The following is a 16,525-nucleotide window of genomic DNA, read 5'->3' on the forward strand; positions in this document are numbered from 1 at the left end:
GTCCCATATATACTAAACAATCTTGAGGCCACATAAAATATATGCCCATATTAACTTAACATAACCCATATGGGGCCCACATAGACATGTTTTCAGGGTCTGACTTGCATTTGCCCATGTGTGACCCATATAGTTTGACCAGTTGGGCCCCACCTGTGTCATCAGTAGGGATGGGTATCGTTTAGGTTTTATCCGATACCGGTGCCAAATCGGTACTTTTGAAACGGTGCCGGTGCTTAAACGGTGCTCGAACCGGTGCTTAAAGAATGGAGAACACAAACTTTGTACAAAAACCTCTCATGTTCAGCTGGTTTTTTTTGTAAAAAGATAACAATGTGTGCCTTTTCTGCAGCTATGTGGCATATATGGCATCACTCTTGGCTGGAAGCAGTGCTTAAACAATGGAAAAAACACAAACTTTGTCCAAAAACCTCTCATGTTTAACTGTTTCCCACTTTTTCTTTGGTCATTTTAGCCTTTTTGGCCAGGGTGAAGGGAGTATCTGCCATCAAACAAGAAGACAGCCGCATGTAGCTATGATGATGTTTGTTAGTTCACCTTACATGCATTAATGTAATAACGTGGTACGTAAATTACACATGAACAACATGAAGCTACTCATGCAGAGAAGAACGGCTGCTGCTGCATCATCATCCGTCATCATTTCTGCTACACTGGCAGGGCTAGGGGCCAGGACTCTATTCTTCGGGTTTTTGGGGGATGTTGCTCCGGGTCCGATAACTGGCAACCCACCCGACGTGCACGGTGTGAGGTCTTGCAGCAAGCTATCAAATACGGCGCATTTCTCGGCTTTTAAAAAAAACGCTATGCGTCGCCAGCTGTTTAATCGGATTCTTGGTGTTACCTCCTTTGACAGTATCACAGTATCAGCTTAAAGCACTTGTTGCAGGCTGCTGAGTTTGCATATTTTGCTGTGAAGTACAGCCAGACTTTTGACCGCTTTGCCTTGGGCATTTTTAATCTGTAGCTCTGCTCTAACAGAACGTACGTACCTGGCCCCGCCTACTATCCTCGGAAACATAAAATGATTGGCTAGAAGTGTATCACAGCTCAGGAAAAAAAAGCACCGAAATAAAGCACCGAAATGTGCGCTGCTTTTCGGTCTGGTTACTACCGTTTATGTCAGAACCGGTGCCATCATGGCACCGGACACCGGTACCCATCCCTAGTCATCAGTACTAAAAACATATATTGATTACCTAACTTTGCCCCACCTGGGGCACACAACAACACCTTTTCTTTAAATGACCATGTTAGCACATATCTAACCCAGGTGAAAAACCCAAGTGGGTCCTACATGTGTTTCCCATTTTGGACCAATTGAAGTGTTTCCCATGTTTGACCCAGCCAGGACCTACTATATGTTTCCACTTGGTTTTGCCAATATGGCTTTAATGTGAGAAACCTAAGTGGGTCCCATATATACTAAACAATCTTGAGCCCACATAAAATATATGCCCATATTAACTTAACATAACCCATATGGGGCCCACATAGACATGTTTTCAGGGTCTGACATGCATTTGCCCATGTGTGACCCATATAGTTTGGCCAGGTAGGCCCCACCTGTGTCATCAGTACTAAAAAATATATACTGATTACCTAACTTTGCCCCACCTGGGGCACACAGCAAACGCTTTTCTTTAAATGACTGTGTTTGCCCATGTCTAACCCAGGTGAAAAACCCAAGTGGGTCCTACGTGTGTTTCCCATTTTGAAACAAGTGAAGTGTTTCCCATGTTTGACCCAGCCAGGACCTACTATATGTTTCCACTTGGTTTTGCCTATATGGCTTTCATGTGAGAAACCCAAGTGGGTCCCATATATACTAAACAATCTTGAGCCCACGTAAAATATATGCCCATATTAACTTAACATAACCCACCTGGGGACCACATAGACATGTTTTCAGGGTCTGACTTGCATTTGCCCATGTGTGACCCATATAGTTTGACCAGGTGGGCCCCACCTATGTCATCAGTGCTAAAAAAATATATTGATTACCTAACTTTGCCCCCTTGGGGCCCACATAGACATGTTTCAGGGTCTGACTTGCATTTGCCCATGTGCGACCCATATAGTTTGACCAGGTGGGCCCCACCTATGTCATCAGTGCTAAAAAAATATATTGATTACCTCACTTTGCCCCACCTGGGGCCCACATAGACATGTTTTCAGGGTCTGACTTGCATTTGCCCATGTGCTACCCATTTAGTTTGACCAGGTGGGGCCCACCTGTGTCATCGATACTAAAACATATATTGATTACCTAACTTTGCCCCACCTGGGGCACACAACAACAGCCTATCCTTAAATGACTGTGTTTGCCCATGTCTATCCCAGGTGGAAAACCCAAGTGGGTCCTACATGTGTTTCCCATTTTGGACCAAGTTAAGTGTTTCCCATGTTTGACCCAGCCAGGACCTACTAAAAGTGCTCACTTGGGATGGCCCATATGGGTTTAATGTGAAGAACCCAAGTAGGTCCCATACAAAAAGCCCAGTTTGAGCCCATGCCCACATGGTACCCATCCAGCCCGAGCAAAAACCAGGTGGGGCCCATATATACATGTTGGCTGGGTCCCGACCGCCCGTGGCAAAAAGTCGGCATGGATCTGTTCAAAGAAACACTTCCTGCTGATTATTGATTTTTTCTCAAGGTACATTGAGATAGCTGAACTGAGACACACAACTGCAGAGGTCACTATTAATGCTGTAAAAGAAGCCTTTGCAAGACATGGTATTGCCGAGACTGTGGTATCGGATAACGGGCCGCAATTTTCATCAGAACAGTTGAAGCACTTTGCCAAAGAGTACCAGTTCACACATGAAACGAGCAGCCCCAGCTACCCCCAAGCCAACGGGGAGGCAGAACGCGCTGTTCGTACTATTAAAGACTTGTGGAAAAAGGACTGTGACTACACCAGAGCACTGCTAGGTACAGGGCCACCCCACTGGAACATGGGCTCTCGCCGGCGCAGTTGCTTATGGGGAGACACCTGCGGACCACGCTGCCACAAGCTGTGGCAAAGCTAGTGCCAAAGTGGCCTGACCTACAGGCTTTTCGCAAAAAAGATGAGGAGGGGAGGCGTGAGCAGGCAAAACACTACAACCGCAGGCATAGAGTCAGACCGCTTCTGGAACTATCGTCAGGACAGAAAGTGTGGATTACCACTGAAGGAACTACCGGAGCAGTAGTTGGACCTGCCAGTGCTCCCAGATCATATGTGGTAGAGACAGACAGGGGTTTTCTGAGGAGAAATAGGAGCCACCTCAGACCAACAGGGACTATTACCAGATCTGGTCGAGTGGTGAGACCTCCTGAAAGACTGGATGTGTAATTCATGTTTCGCCTGAACTGACACTGTTTTCAAATAATAATGTAAAAATCTCTCTAATTTTATCTTCTAAAAGGATGGGCATGTGCTTAACATTGAAAACCAACATAACTTTGGTTAACAACACTCTCACTCTGGGTGAGTATTACTGAGGGAACAAACATTTGGATGATCGGATTTAGACTTGGTGCCGAGCGTTGCCACAACACTTTCAGTATATATCGATTGGTGTGTATTTGCACATGTCCACAGTGCACACTTACCAAATTTCTGCTGTCCTGCTGAATACTGGCTGCCCTGACTGCCTTGTTATCTACTCAAATAACACCATCGGAAGAACCACAGTCAGAGCTCTTCAGCTCCTGAGTAAAAACAATGACACAGCTAAATACTGTAATGTTGAAGTACTCAGTAATTTTTCTTATGGTCCAACTTCATGCATTTAATTTATGAAAGCTGAAAGAGATGCTGGTGACTAATTTCCAAATTACAACAACATTAACAACATTAAAACAATGATTAACAGTCGTTTCCACTTTTCCAGGCCATTAAATAAATAACTGAAGGTTCCAAATACTGTCGTCAGGATGAGGACAACCAAATAACAGTAAAAGGCAAAATTTAAAACTCAATGAGAAAAGAAAAAAAAAAGTATCAAGATGTACATTGCTGTGAGAAAGTTGGGTTGGAATTGCTTTTTCCCCACAGGACCTGTGCATGCCTTTTTCTCTTAACAAAGTAAAACCATAATTTAAAAACGGCATTTTGTATTTGCATTTTGTAATTATGTTTCTTTGATTAATATTCAGATGCGGTCGATGATCTGAAACGTTTAAATGTGACAAATATGCAAAAAACTAAGAAATCAGAAAGAAGCCAAATATTTTTTCACTGTACATAATTGTACTAAAATACCTTACAAAATATTGCTGATTACAAATGGATGCAGTAACGTTTGAAAATTGTCCCCGATATAATTTTATTCTTGATAACTTAAATACTTCTGTGCCATCGTAGTGCCCTCACATGAGCCCCCAGTGCTAACACTTTTTCTGTCTCTCAGGTAGGAGAGTTAGGTTGTCTGCTGCTGAGCTGAAGGAGTTTACAAAGCAGGCAGAGTGTCTGAACCTACAACCACCTGCTATCATGGACTTGGAAAAGGGTATCAACTATGGAACTCCAAAGTGTTCAAAATTAAATAAATAAATAGTTATTTATTTCATCATGACCTATGTGAATAAATAAGACACAGATATGTAATGTGAGAATGATATTGTGAAATAATGGAACACATTTTGAAAAAAATGCTCATTATTGTGAAATATATTACGTTCTGCTTTATAAATTTACTTATTATTGTGAAATATTATTTCATGGCCATTATCTTTCCCAATAACAGAGATTATCGCTGAGGCATTTTATTTATTTCCAGCCGTTTTTATTCCAAAATGTCCTTTTTTCAAAGTCAGTCTTTATTTCAAAATCCCGTTTTTCTCAATGGTCTATTTATTTCATAATGCGACTTTTCAGCAGAATGACTTTGTCTGTCAATCAAGAGAGACAGGGCGGAGCCAGTTGTGTGATTGGTTGCTCCTTTACTCAGACATAAGTAATAGCTCATGAAGTGTCGATTTAGGTTCAATGGTGCAATGCGTCTCCTATGCAGCCGGTGGCAGTATGCAGCTCAAAATAAAGTTAAGGCACCGACAAATGCAAAACACTGGGCGCGAATAACGTTACAGGTGTATCAATTCTTGTGAAGGACATGGCTGCAGGAGACAAGTTTGCTAACCGCTTAGATTGTACGTCTTCACCTCAGTTTGAGAGAGTATTGCAGCAGTGTACTGGAGATGAAGCGGATCCTGGTCCAAGTTCTCATCACAACCGCACAGTGTTGACGTTAGCAAATGCTAACGCTATCACAGCTAGCTCCACTCCACGAAACGCTGTTCAGGGTAAGTAACGACAGGGCTGGACTGGGACAAAAAATCGGCCCGGGCATTTTGACTATAGACCGGCCCGCCATTATAGGAAAAATCATAAAGCCTTTGAATGAAAACAAATGCTGTTGTGACAGTGATGTACATAGTTTTGATGGTATATATTTATCAATCTATCAATCATTTGTTTTAAGATCCAGATAATTATTTTTTAAAAGCCAGACACTTTAAATGAGAATAAGAAAGAAAAGTATTTCTTTGTGCCCACCTTTCCCTGTTAATGCCCTACCTGGCCCCCTGGCAACACTCTGCTAGACCCGCCCCTGCACAGTTACCAGCTGTCTGCTACTTAGAAAAGCATCCTGGTATTATTTGTCTCTCATAAACAGTTCATAACTTCCCTTTAACTCATTCATGTCACCTAAAAGGTAAACTTGTTTCTCCATCACCTGTTCAGCTCTGATGATTCAGTAAGGACGTCTCCTGGTTTCATCTTCATGTTTCCCTCTCACCAGATAACCAAACCGACATCATGACCAGCAGTGCTCCATAAGTGTCTCTTCCAGATGTTTCCTTGTCTAAATGTATGTAGAAATGAGCATTCAAACACACCAGTTGGTTTTGTTGTTTGTCCATACGGCTTCCGGCTATCTTCAAAGCTTTGGGCCTGATCAGCAGCCCCATTTTTTTATGGTCTCCATTCAAATTCAAATTCAAATTCAAATTTTATTTGTCACGTACACAGTCATACACAGTACGATATGTAGTGAAATGCTTGGACAACTGCTCGTGACCTAAAGAAAACAAAAAAGGAAAAGGCTATGAATAAGATCAGGGGTGCTCAATACGTCGATCGCGATCGACCAGTCGATCGCAAAGGTAGTATTGGTAGATCGCATGGCATTAAAAAAATAGATGCCAGCCTATCATCCATCCCGTCACTTGATTGATACAGGGAAGCCAGTCAGATGACATCAGATTTTTTTCTGACGCTTAGGTCGCTGCGCATGCGCAAACAGCGGCGCGAAGTGTAGTAAAACTGACAAGCTAGTCAGCGAGTTAACTCCAATTTTTAGCTCTCGGTTTTTTCTCTTAAACCTGGCCGTCAGCAGCTACTGTCCGGACTATGCATCCCTGGCTGATTCAATTCAGTGCAAGTCATCAGAGTAAACTCAGGTAATGACAAAAAATTTACATAGTTAATTGTGTTGTGAAATATTGGATATTGCGGTTATGCATGTATATACATTGTAGATATAAAGAATCCTCAATATATTTATAAATAAGTATATGTTTTGGATTTTTGTAGTGGGTAGATCATTTTGACTTGGTCATTTTATAAGTAGCTCACATGCGGAAAAAGTGTGAGCACCCCTGAATAAGATAAAATATAAATTAAGGTTAAAAATGAAATAACTGTACAACACAAATTAGAATGAAGGGTAAATTTAACTGGGAAAGAATAAGATAAAATATATAAATTAAAGTTGAAAATAAAATAACTGTACAACAAAATACACAATACACAGTATAGAACTATATAAGAATGTATGAAGAAATATAAATAAATATATACACAATAACAGCAGCTGTACAAGTATTAACTGGAAATGAAGAATATAGTGACCAGTGTTGTGCAGTGCAAATATGCTTAAAGTGATTTAAGTGATGAAGTGAAAAACAATGTCCAGAATGTCCAGTGTGTGTGTAAGAACTATATGTGTGGGTCAGTACTGTGTGGTGGTGTGATTGAGAGACCGTATCGCCTGCGGGAAGAAGCTCCTCCTCAGTCTCTCTGTGTTGGTCTTCAGGGAGCGGAATCGCTTTCCTGACCTCAACAGAGAGAACAGTCCGTTGTTGGGATGGCTGAGGTCCTTCGCGATCTTCCTGGCCTTGGTCCAGCACCGCCGGCTGTAGATTGAGTGCAGGTCAGGGAGCTCGGAGCGGATGGTGCGCTCAGCTGATTGCACAACCCTCTGTAGAGCTCGTCTGTCCTGCATGGTGCTGTTCCCGAACCAGGTTAAGATGTTTCCCGTCAGGATGCTCTCTATGGTGCACGAGTAAAAGTTCCTGAGCACCTTGGAGGGCAGTTGGAAGTCTCTCAAGCGTCTGAGGTGGTAGAGACGCTGACGGGCCTTTTTCACCACGGTGTTGATGTGACAGGTCCTGCGTGATGTGAACTCCGAGGTATTTGAAGCTGTCCACTCTCTCCACTGGGCACTCGTTGATGACAGGGGTCTGGTAGTTCCTCTCCTGCTTAGTGCTGAAGTCCACTATCAGCTCCTTTGTCTTACTGACGTTTAGAAGGAGGTTGTTCCTCTGGCACCAGTTCTCCAGATTCCTAATCTCCTTCACGTAGGCCGTCTCGTTGTTATCAGAGATCAGGCCCACCACGACGGTGTCGTCAGCAAACTTGATGATGGTGGTGGAGCTGGTAGTGGCCACACAGTCATATGTGTACAGAGAGTACAGCAGGGGGCTCAGAACACACCCCTGGGGGGCTGAGAGTGGTGGAGGCTGAGACATGTCCGCCCATCCTTACTGCCTGTGGTCTGCCAGTTAGGAAGGTGGAGATCCACTGACACATAGATGAGCTGAGTCCCAGATGCTCCAGCTTGGTGGTGAGTGTGGAGGGAATTATGGTGTTAAATGCAGAGCTGTAGTCTATGAAGAGCATTTTAACATAATTCCCCCTTCTAGTGTCCAAGTGAGTAAGTGATGTGTGGAGGAGATGAGAGATGGCATCGTCTGTGGAACGATTTGGACGGTAAGCAAACTGTAATGGGTCCAGTGTGTCTGGTAGTGAAGAAATGATGAAGTCTCTGACCAGGCGTTCAAAACACTTCATCACTACTGAGGTGACGGCTACAGGGCGATAGTCATTGAGAGAAGCAGGGTGGGGTTTCTTCGGGACAGGAACAATGATGGACTCTTTAAAGCATGTGGGGATGACCGACTGAGATAAAGAGATGTTGAATATCTCAGTGAACACAGGAGCTAGCTGGTATGCGCAGTCTCTGAGGATACGACCTGGGATGCCGTCTGGTCCTGCTGCTTTCCTGGTGTTCACTCTCTTGAAGGCTCTCCTTACTTCATGCTCGGAGATGACGAGCACGTTTCCGGTGCTGGCAGTATCTTCCTGTCTGCAGCCGTTAGCGCCGCTAGCACTAGCATTGTTGGAGTCCTTAGCTGCAGCCTCGAAGCGAGCATAGAAAGTGTTCAGCTCGTCTGCCAGAGTCACGGCCGCGTTCGTCATACCGGTTGTTGGTGCTTTATAGTCCGTTATTGTCCTTAGTCCCCGCCACAGGCTCCTAGAGTCACTCTGTTGGAGTTGTGACTCTAGTTTCCTCCCGTAGCGCTGCTTCGCCTCTTTCACCACCCTCCGCACGTTATATGACGTGGCTTTGTACGGGTCCATGTCCCCCGTCGTGAGTCCCGTGTTGTAGGCAGCGGTGCGGGATCTCAGAGCGTCGCGGATGGTTTTATCCACCCACGGCTTCTGGTTGGGAAACGTTGTGATAGTCTTTGTCTCCACGGTATCATCCGCTAGTTTCCCGATGAATCCCACAACCGCTTCCGTAAACACGTTGACATCATCATCGGAGCTGTTTCTGAACATGCCCCAGTCTGCGTCATCGAGTGCGTCCTGTAACGCGGCCACCGATTGATCCGTCCAGCGCGCGACCTTCCTCTGAACCGGAACTTCCTGTTTCAGCCTTTGTTTGTATTTTGGCATGAGGAAGATGGCAGCGTGATCAGATTTGCCAAACGGAGGGCGGGATTGTGCCTTGTAGCCGTCCTTGACCGTAGTGTAGCAGTGGTCCAGTGTCCTTTCACCTCTGGTGGGGCAGGTGATGTGTTGATAAAAGTTCGGCGCTGCGCGTTTGAGGTTGGCGCTATTAAAGTCCCCCGTCACAATAAGCGCAGCGTCCCGGTGTTGTGTCTGGTGCTGTGTGAGTGCCTCATGCAGCTCGCATAAGGCGGTGACCGTGTCCGCTTGTGGTGGAATATAAACGGCACTTATAATGACCGATGTAAATTCCCGAGGTAGATAAAAAGGACGACACATGATGGACAGTAGTTCCAGATTTGGTGTGCAGGAGCAGACCCTGGTCCATCAACCATCAACCCCCAAATCTTCTCACTTCAAGCATTCTTCCTGTTTGGGGAACAAAGCCACCTGGCAGATCATCTGCATTTACAACTCCTCCTTTCATCTCTGCAGAAAATCTTTTTTGAGAAGGAAACTGGATCCAGTTATTTTGTTTTATGGCTGTTATGCTCTTCTCCCTCCTGTTGAGTCATGGCAGGCCCATGGCTCAAAATTTCAGCCTGCTTGAAGAAGTATTCATGATGCGAATGAAACACAGGAAGACCCTCTTCAGAGTGCCAAAGTACGCATGTCACAGTGACGCAACATTAAGTGGTCATTCATCCTTCGGAAACTCCTGTCAGTCATTCCCAGTCTCCTGGTGTCTGTGCTGTTCACAGAATCACAATTCCATCGCTGAAATCCCTCTGTGCACTGTCGATTGGAGCTTAGCACACGCCCTTCATCCTTCAGTTTCCCGTTCCAACGCTGCTGAAGATTTCGGGCAGAGCAAGTCTTACACCGTACTTGTCTTCCTCAACGTCAACGTCCAATGTCTTTCTTTTGGATTTCACTGTTGTCCACAATCCAGTCTTGATCAAGTGGCACAGCCCTCTGTGGGTTGTCAGCTGTGCTGGAGGTGATCTCTGCTCCTCACTGGTCCTCTTGAAACCTCTCTCCTGGCCTCAGCTTCCATCTTGTGGACGATCTCCTCAGTCACTTCACCTCACGACACTTGCAATTTCAAACATGACAGCTCTCCAGAAAACCCTCTTTTGCCACATGGTCCTTTCCATATATCAACTAAACTCAATGAGACATGCACGAGAAAGTTGCACATTCTCTTTTAAAAATTCCCCAGGGCTTGTCCCTTAGAGTAGCTCTACTCCAAACCTGTAACCCTGCGTTAAAGAAAAAACATCAGCCAGCGGTTAAATGTTAAGATTGTTTAACTCCCAGCTCCACCTGGAGCCTGTATCCTAGAAGACAAATCCTGTAAGTTGAAACAAACTTCACATTTGCAAACAACTGTATCATAAGAGTAATAAAGTATTCAGCACCATAGAGACAAGTGTCAATGCAGTTTTCTCCAAATCATTAAACCACTACTATCACCGTAATTCGCCTCAAATCATGGATCATCCCACGTGTTCATTCCACATTGTAATCAGTGACTTTCCTTAAGTTTGTCACTCCACTTAATTTATGTCTATGAGCTCAATAGTGGTCAAATAATGAGCCCAACTTTAAACCATTCTGTAATCACTGTATCTCTTGCTTTTCTTCTGTCACTTGTCTGTCTGTGCTGAATCCTTTACAAGCACTCTTAGAGAGAAAACAAATGTTAGCAGTAGCATCTTGGAGGTCAAACCTAGATCAACAGACTCCAGAGGTGCTGTAAAAGGTCATAAAGTTAACACTCTGCTGTAAAAGAAGCAATACTGGTTTTAACACAATATGTGTCTCACACTGTATGCTCATTTTCCCACTGTAATATTCACCATTTTCCCAATAACACAGCGTAATAGCCTAATCAACATACAGGGAGTGCAGAATTATTAGGCAAATGAGTATTTTGTCCACATCATCCTCTTCATGCATGTTGTCTTACTCCAAGCTGTATAGGCTCGAAAGCCTACTACCATTTAAGCATATTAGGTGATGTGCATCTCTGTAATGGGAAGGGGTGTGGTCTAATGACATCAACACCCTATATCAGGTGCAGAGGTGTGGACTCGAGTCACATGACTTGGACTCGAGTCAGACTCGAGTCATTAATTTTATGACTTTAGACTTGACTTGAAAAAACGTTCTAAGACTTGTGACTTGAATTGGACTTGAACCGGTTTACTTGAAAAGACTTGATATTTCACCCCAAATATAAAATTTAACATGTATATTATATAGAGATTGAAAATGTGACGTCATTCCGGGGTAGAACCGCAAAGGATTCTGGGAACTCGTGGCAAGAGGTACTAGCGCACGCAGGCTTTCAATTGAAATCAGTTACACAGCGATAAAAAGAAACACAAAAAATGGCAAGAAGCTGTTGTATTATTAACTGCAATAGCCGGTCGCATGACAGCCACGGGAAGCCGACGGGTAAAGAGATCGGTTGTTATCGGATTACGTCGTTGAAAAGAAATTGTTCAAGCCGTGTTTCCGAAGTAACAAAGAGGTGACGGATGGACTGGATTGCAGCCATTCAAAGACCAAATATAACGTCCCAGAACACTCCAGCTCACATGTTAGTCTGCTCCAAGCATTTCCACAAAGGTCAGTCTGCTGTTGTAGTTAATGCGTCATTTTTCTTAACATAATTGGTGATATAGGTTACAAGCAAGTCTGGCGCTGAACAGAAATTGTCGCGCTATGCTCCTTTGTTTATTGTGTATAAACAGTGAATTGTCCTGACACAATATTGCGTTTCGCTTCTGTTATTATGGTACATTGACAAAAACACATACTTTTATTCACAGGATAAAACAGGTTTTTTGTATCACTAATTGCCCAGTGCGATTACAACATACAATATTATTGTCACTGCTACATTTCTGTGATGCGTACCCGAAATTATTTCCACTACTAATTAATTACCGTTGAGCTCAAAGGTCCTATTAATAAACAGTTAACGAATGTGTATTTATGAAGACGATTTGTGAGACTGGTAAACTTATGATACGTACGATGGTCTTTACTTTCTACACGATGCATTTCAAGGTCCTGCACCCATCCGTCGGTAAACTGTACCTGGGCTTGTTGCAGTGACCTGAAGTTACTAAACTTCATGAGTGTATGCACTCACTCCAAGAACCGTATAATTATAAATATGCAAATAAACATGCTACGATGAGATAGCTGACTTCATCTAACTAGCAAATGTTGTCCAGGCTACGTTGGTGATGCAGTTTTTTTTTATGTGTATGATATTTTTGTCATGCGATTTTAAAGCCGGTGTTGTGCCAAAAAGTGATTTCCAATGTTTCCGTGTATTTTTTTTATGTGTAATATCTTTATGTATGTTCGTAAATAGACTTCGGTGAACAGGGTTTACAAAGGGGTTATATAGAGAATTAAAAAATTATCAGTTTTTCAAGTATCTTCACAACTCTGTGTTATTGTACTTACATTATAACCAATCCGGTCCTTTATCCCTACTTAAAATATTTTTAAAGAACTATTGTAATATTTGCTGCCATTTCTGCTGTCCTCTTGGCCAACTTACTCTTACAAAAGACATTTTTAATGTTAATGAGATTGTTTTTAACTGCAAAAATAAAGGTTATATAAAAGTCACTACCAAAAACTGATTGTGGCTTCTACCTTGTTACACGGATGTTGTTTGTGGCTCAAGATGACTATATGTCATCCACGAGGGATGCATTTGACATCTGTTTCATATACACTCAACAAAAATATAAACGCAACACCTTTGTTACTGCTCCCATTCCCCATGGGATGGACGTAGAGACCTAAAATTCATTCCAGATACACAATATAACCATCCCTCCCAAACAGTGGTCACAAATCAGTCCAAATGTGTGGTAGTGGGCACATCTGCTATATTGAGATAATCCATCCCACCTCACAGGTGTGCCACATCAGGATGCTGATCTGACATCATGAGTAGTGCACAGGTGTACCTCAGACTGCCCACAACAAAAGGCCACCCTGGAATGTGCAGTTTTTTGCGCTATTGGGGGTCTGGGGACCCAGAACCGGTCAGTATCTGGTGTGACCACCATTTGCCTCATGCAGTGCAACACATCGTCGCATGGAGTCTATCAGATTGTCAATTGTGGCCTGTGGAATGTTGGTCCACTCCACTTCAATGGCTGTGCGAGGTTGTTGGATATTCGTGGGAACTGGTACACGCTGTCGTATACGCCGGTCAAGCACATCCCGAACATGCTCAATGGGTGACATGTCTGATGAGTATGCTGGCCATGCAAGAACTGGGACATTCTCAGCTGCCATCTGCCCTGAACAATGTGAACCATGATTCATCCGTGAAGCGCACACCTCTCCAACGTGCCAGACGCCATCGAATGTGAGCATTTGCCCACACAAGTCTGTTACGGCGACGAGCTGGAGTCAGGTCAAGACCCCGATGAGGACAACGGGCATGCAGTTGAGCGTCCCTGAGACGGTTTCTGACAGTTTGTGCAGAAATTGTTTGGTTGTGCAAACCAATTGTTCCAGCAGCTGTCTGGGTGGCTGGTCTCAGACGATCTTGGAGGTGAACCTGCTGGATGTGGAGGTCCTGGGCTGGTGTGGTTACACGAGGTCTGCGGTTGTGAGGCCGGTTGGATGTGCTGCCATATTCTCTGAAACGCCTGTGGAGACGGCTTATGGTTGAGAAATGAACATTCAATGCACGGGCGACAGATCTGGTTGACATTCCTGCTGTCAGCATGCCAATTGCACGCTCCCTCATTGCTTGTGGCATCTGTGGCATTTTGCTGTGAGACAAAACTGCACATTCCAGGGTGGCCTTTTGTTGTGGGCAGTCTGAGGTACACCTGTGCACTACTCATGATGTCAGATCAGCATCCTGATGTGGCACACCTGTGAGGTGGGATGGATAATCTCAATATAGCAGATGTGCCCACTACCACACATTTGGACTGATTTGTGACCACTGTTTGGGAGGGATGGTTATATTGTGTATCTGGAATGAATTTTAGGTCTCTACGTCCATCCCATGGGGAATGGGAGCAGTAACAAAGGTGTTGCGTTTATATTTTTGTTGAGTGTATTATAGCCCAACAAGTTACGTATAGCAGTTTAAATACGAGCAATCAATTTTGGCAAATACCAGAAATCAGTTTTTGGCAGACAATCACTTTTTGGCACAACACCGGTCCTACAACCGCATCCAAGAATAACATGCAGCTTATCTCAGAACTGTCGGTGAAAATTATTCTTGGAGCTAAGTTTAATTGAGCTGCAAGTTCACTATTTTGTCATGTGTTGAGAAAAACACAGATTTAAAAATTACATGGTCTAATATTTACATTTAGCATAACTGCAACATTCTTTTTTCGTTTTTTTTTTTTTAAAGACTCGAAAGGACTTGAAATTCAAAATTTCAGACTTGTGACTTTACTCGGACTTTTACACCAGTGACTTGAGACTCGACTCTGACTTGCCTGACATTATTTGAGACTTGACTTGAGACTTGAGGATAAAGACTTGAGACTTACTTGAGACTTGCAAAACAATGACTTGGTCCCACCTCTGATCAGGTGTGCATAATTATTAGGCAACTTCCTTGCCTTTGGCAAAATGGGTCAAAAGAAGGACTTGACAGGCACAGAAAAGTCAAAAATAGTGAGATATCTTGCAGAGGGATGCAGCAGTCTCAAAATTGCAAAGCTTCTGAAGCGTGATCATCGAACAATCAAGCGTTTCATTCAAAATAGTCAACAGGGTCGCAAGAAGCGTGTGGAAAAACCAAGGCGCAAAATAACTGCCCATGAACTGAGAAAAGTCAAGCGTGCAGCTGCCAAGATGCCACTTGCCACCAGTTTAGCCATATTTCAGAGCTGCAACATCACTGGAGTGCCCAAAAGCACAAGGTGTGCAATACTCAGAGACATGGCCAAGGTAAGAAAGGCTGAAAGATGACCACCACTGAACAAGACACACAAGCTGAAACGTCAAGACTGGGCCAAGAAATATCTCAAGACTGATTTTTCTAAGGTTTTATGGACTGATGAAATGAGAGTGAGTCTTGATGGGCCAGATGGATGGGCCCGTGGCTGGATTGGTAAAGGGCAGAGAGCTCCAGTCCGACTCAGACGCCAGCAAGGTGGAGGTGGAGTACTGGTTTGGGCTGGTATCATCAAAGATGAGCTTGTGGGGCCTTTTCAGGTTGAGGATCGAGTCAAGCTCAACTCCCAGTCCTACTGCCAGTTTCTGGAAGACACCTTCTTCAAGCAGTGGTACAGGAAGAAGTCTGCATCCTTCAAGAAAAACATGATTTTCATGCAGGACAATGCTCCATCACACGCGTCCAAGTACTCCACAGCGTGGCTGGCAAGAAAGGGTATAAAAGAAGAAAAACTAATGACATGGCCTCCTTGTTCACCTGATCTGAACCCCATTGAGAACCTGTGGTCCATCATCAAATGTGAGATTTACAAGGAGGGAAAACAGTACACCTCTCTGAACAGTGTCTGGGAGGCTGTGGTTGCTGCTGCACGCAATGTTGATGGTGAACAGATCAAAACACTGACAGAATCCATGGATGGCAGGCTTTTGAGTGTCCTTGCAAAGAAAGGTGGCTATATTGGTCGCTGATTTGTTTTTGTTTTGTTTTTGAATGTCAGAAATGTATATTTGTGAATGTGGAGATGTTATATTGGTGTCACTGGTAAAAATAAATAATTGAAATGGGTATATATTTGTTTTTTGTTAAGTTGCCTAATAATTATGCACAGTAATAGTCACCTGCACACACAGATATCCCCCTAAAATAGCTAAAACTAAAAACAAACTAAAAACTACTTCCAAAAACATTCAGCTTTGGTATTAATGAGTTTTTTGGGTTCATTGAGAACATGGTTGTTGTTCAATAATAAAATTATTCCTCAAAAATACAACTTGCCTAATAATTCTGCACTCCCTGTATAGCCTGTAAACACAGTTTCCTGCACGCATAAACCCAGCAACCCAGAAAAATTACAGCTAAAAGGTTAAATTTGCAGGGCCCACACACTCATGTGTAAAGTCTCTCACTCTGGCCTCTGTCATCCTCCTGTTGAGGAGGTCCTACTTCTCTGACATCATCACCAAAAACAGTCATAATGCTCGGGTCTTATTTGCTACAGTTGACAGGCTAACAAACCCTCCTGTGCCAGTCGCAGCTGAACTTCATTCGACCATGGCCTGCAACGACTTTACCAAATTCTTCACAGACAAAATCCAAAAGATTAGACAAGCAATTGGTACATCAACAGCAGATTCAGGATATGTACCATGTCCACTGAAAAACTGTTTAAACACCATGAAACAGTTTCACCCTATTAACAGCAAAGACCTGGAGGACATCTTAGGTCAACTGAACTCCTCCTCTTGCTGTTTAGATGTCCTGCCAACAAGTTTTTTCAAAAAGGTCTCAAAGACTTTGGA

The sequence above is a fragment of the Copadichromis virginalis genome, linkage group LG6 (genome assembly GCF_057382275.1).
Source record: "Copadichromis virginalis isolate Kocher_CV1m ecotype Utaka linkage group LG6, C_Virginalis_male_GT1.1, whole genome shotgun sequence".
In the NCBI taxonomy this organism is placed as follows: Eukaryota; Metazoa; Chordata; class Actinopteri; order Cichliformes; family Cichlidae; genus Copadichromis; species Copadichromis virginalis.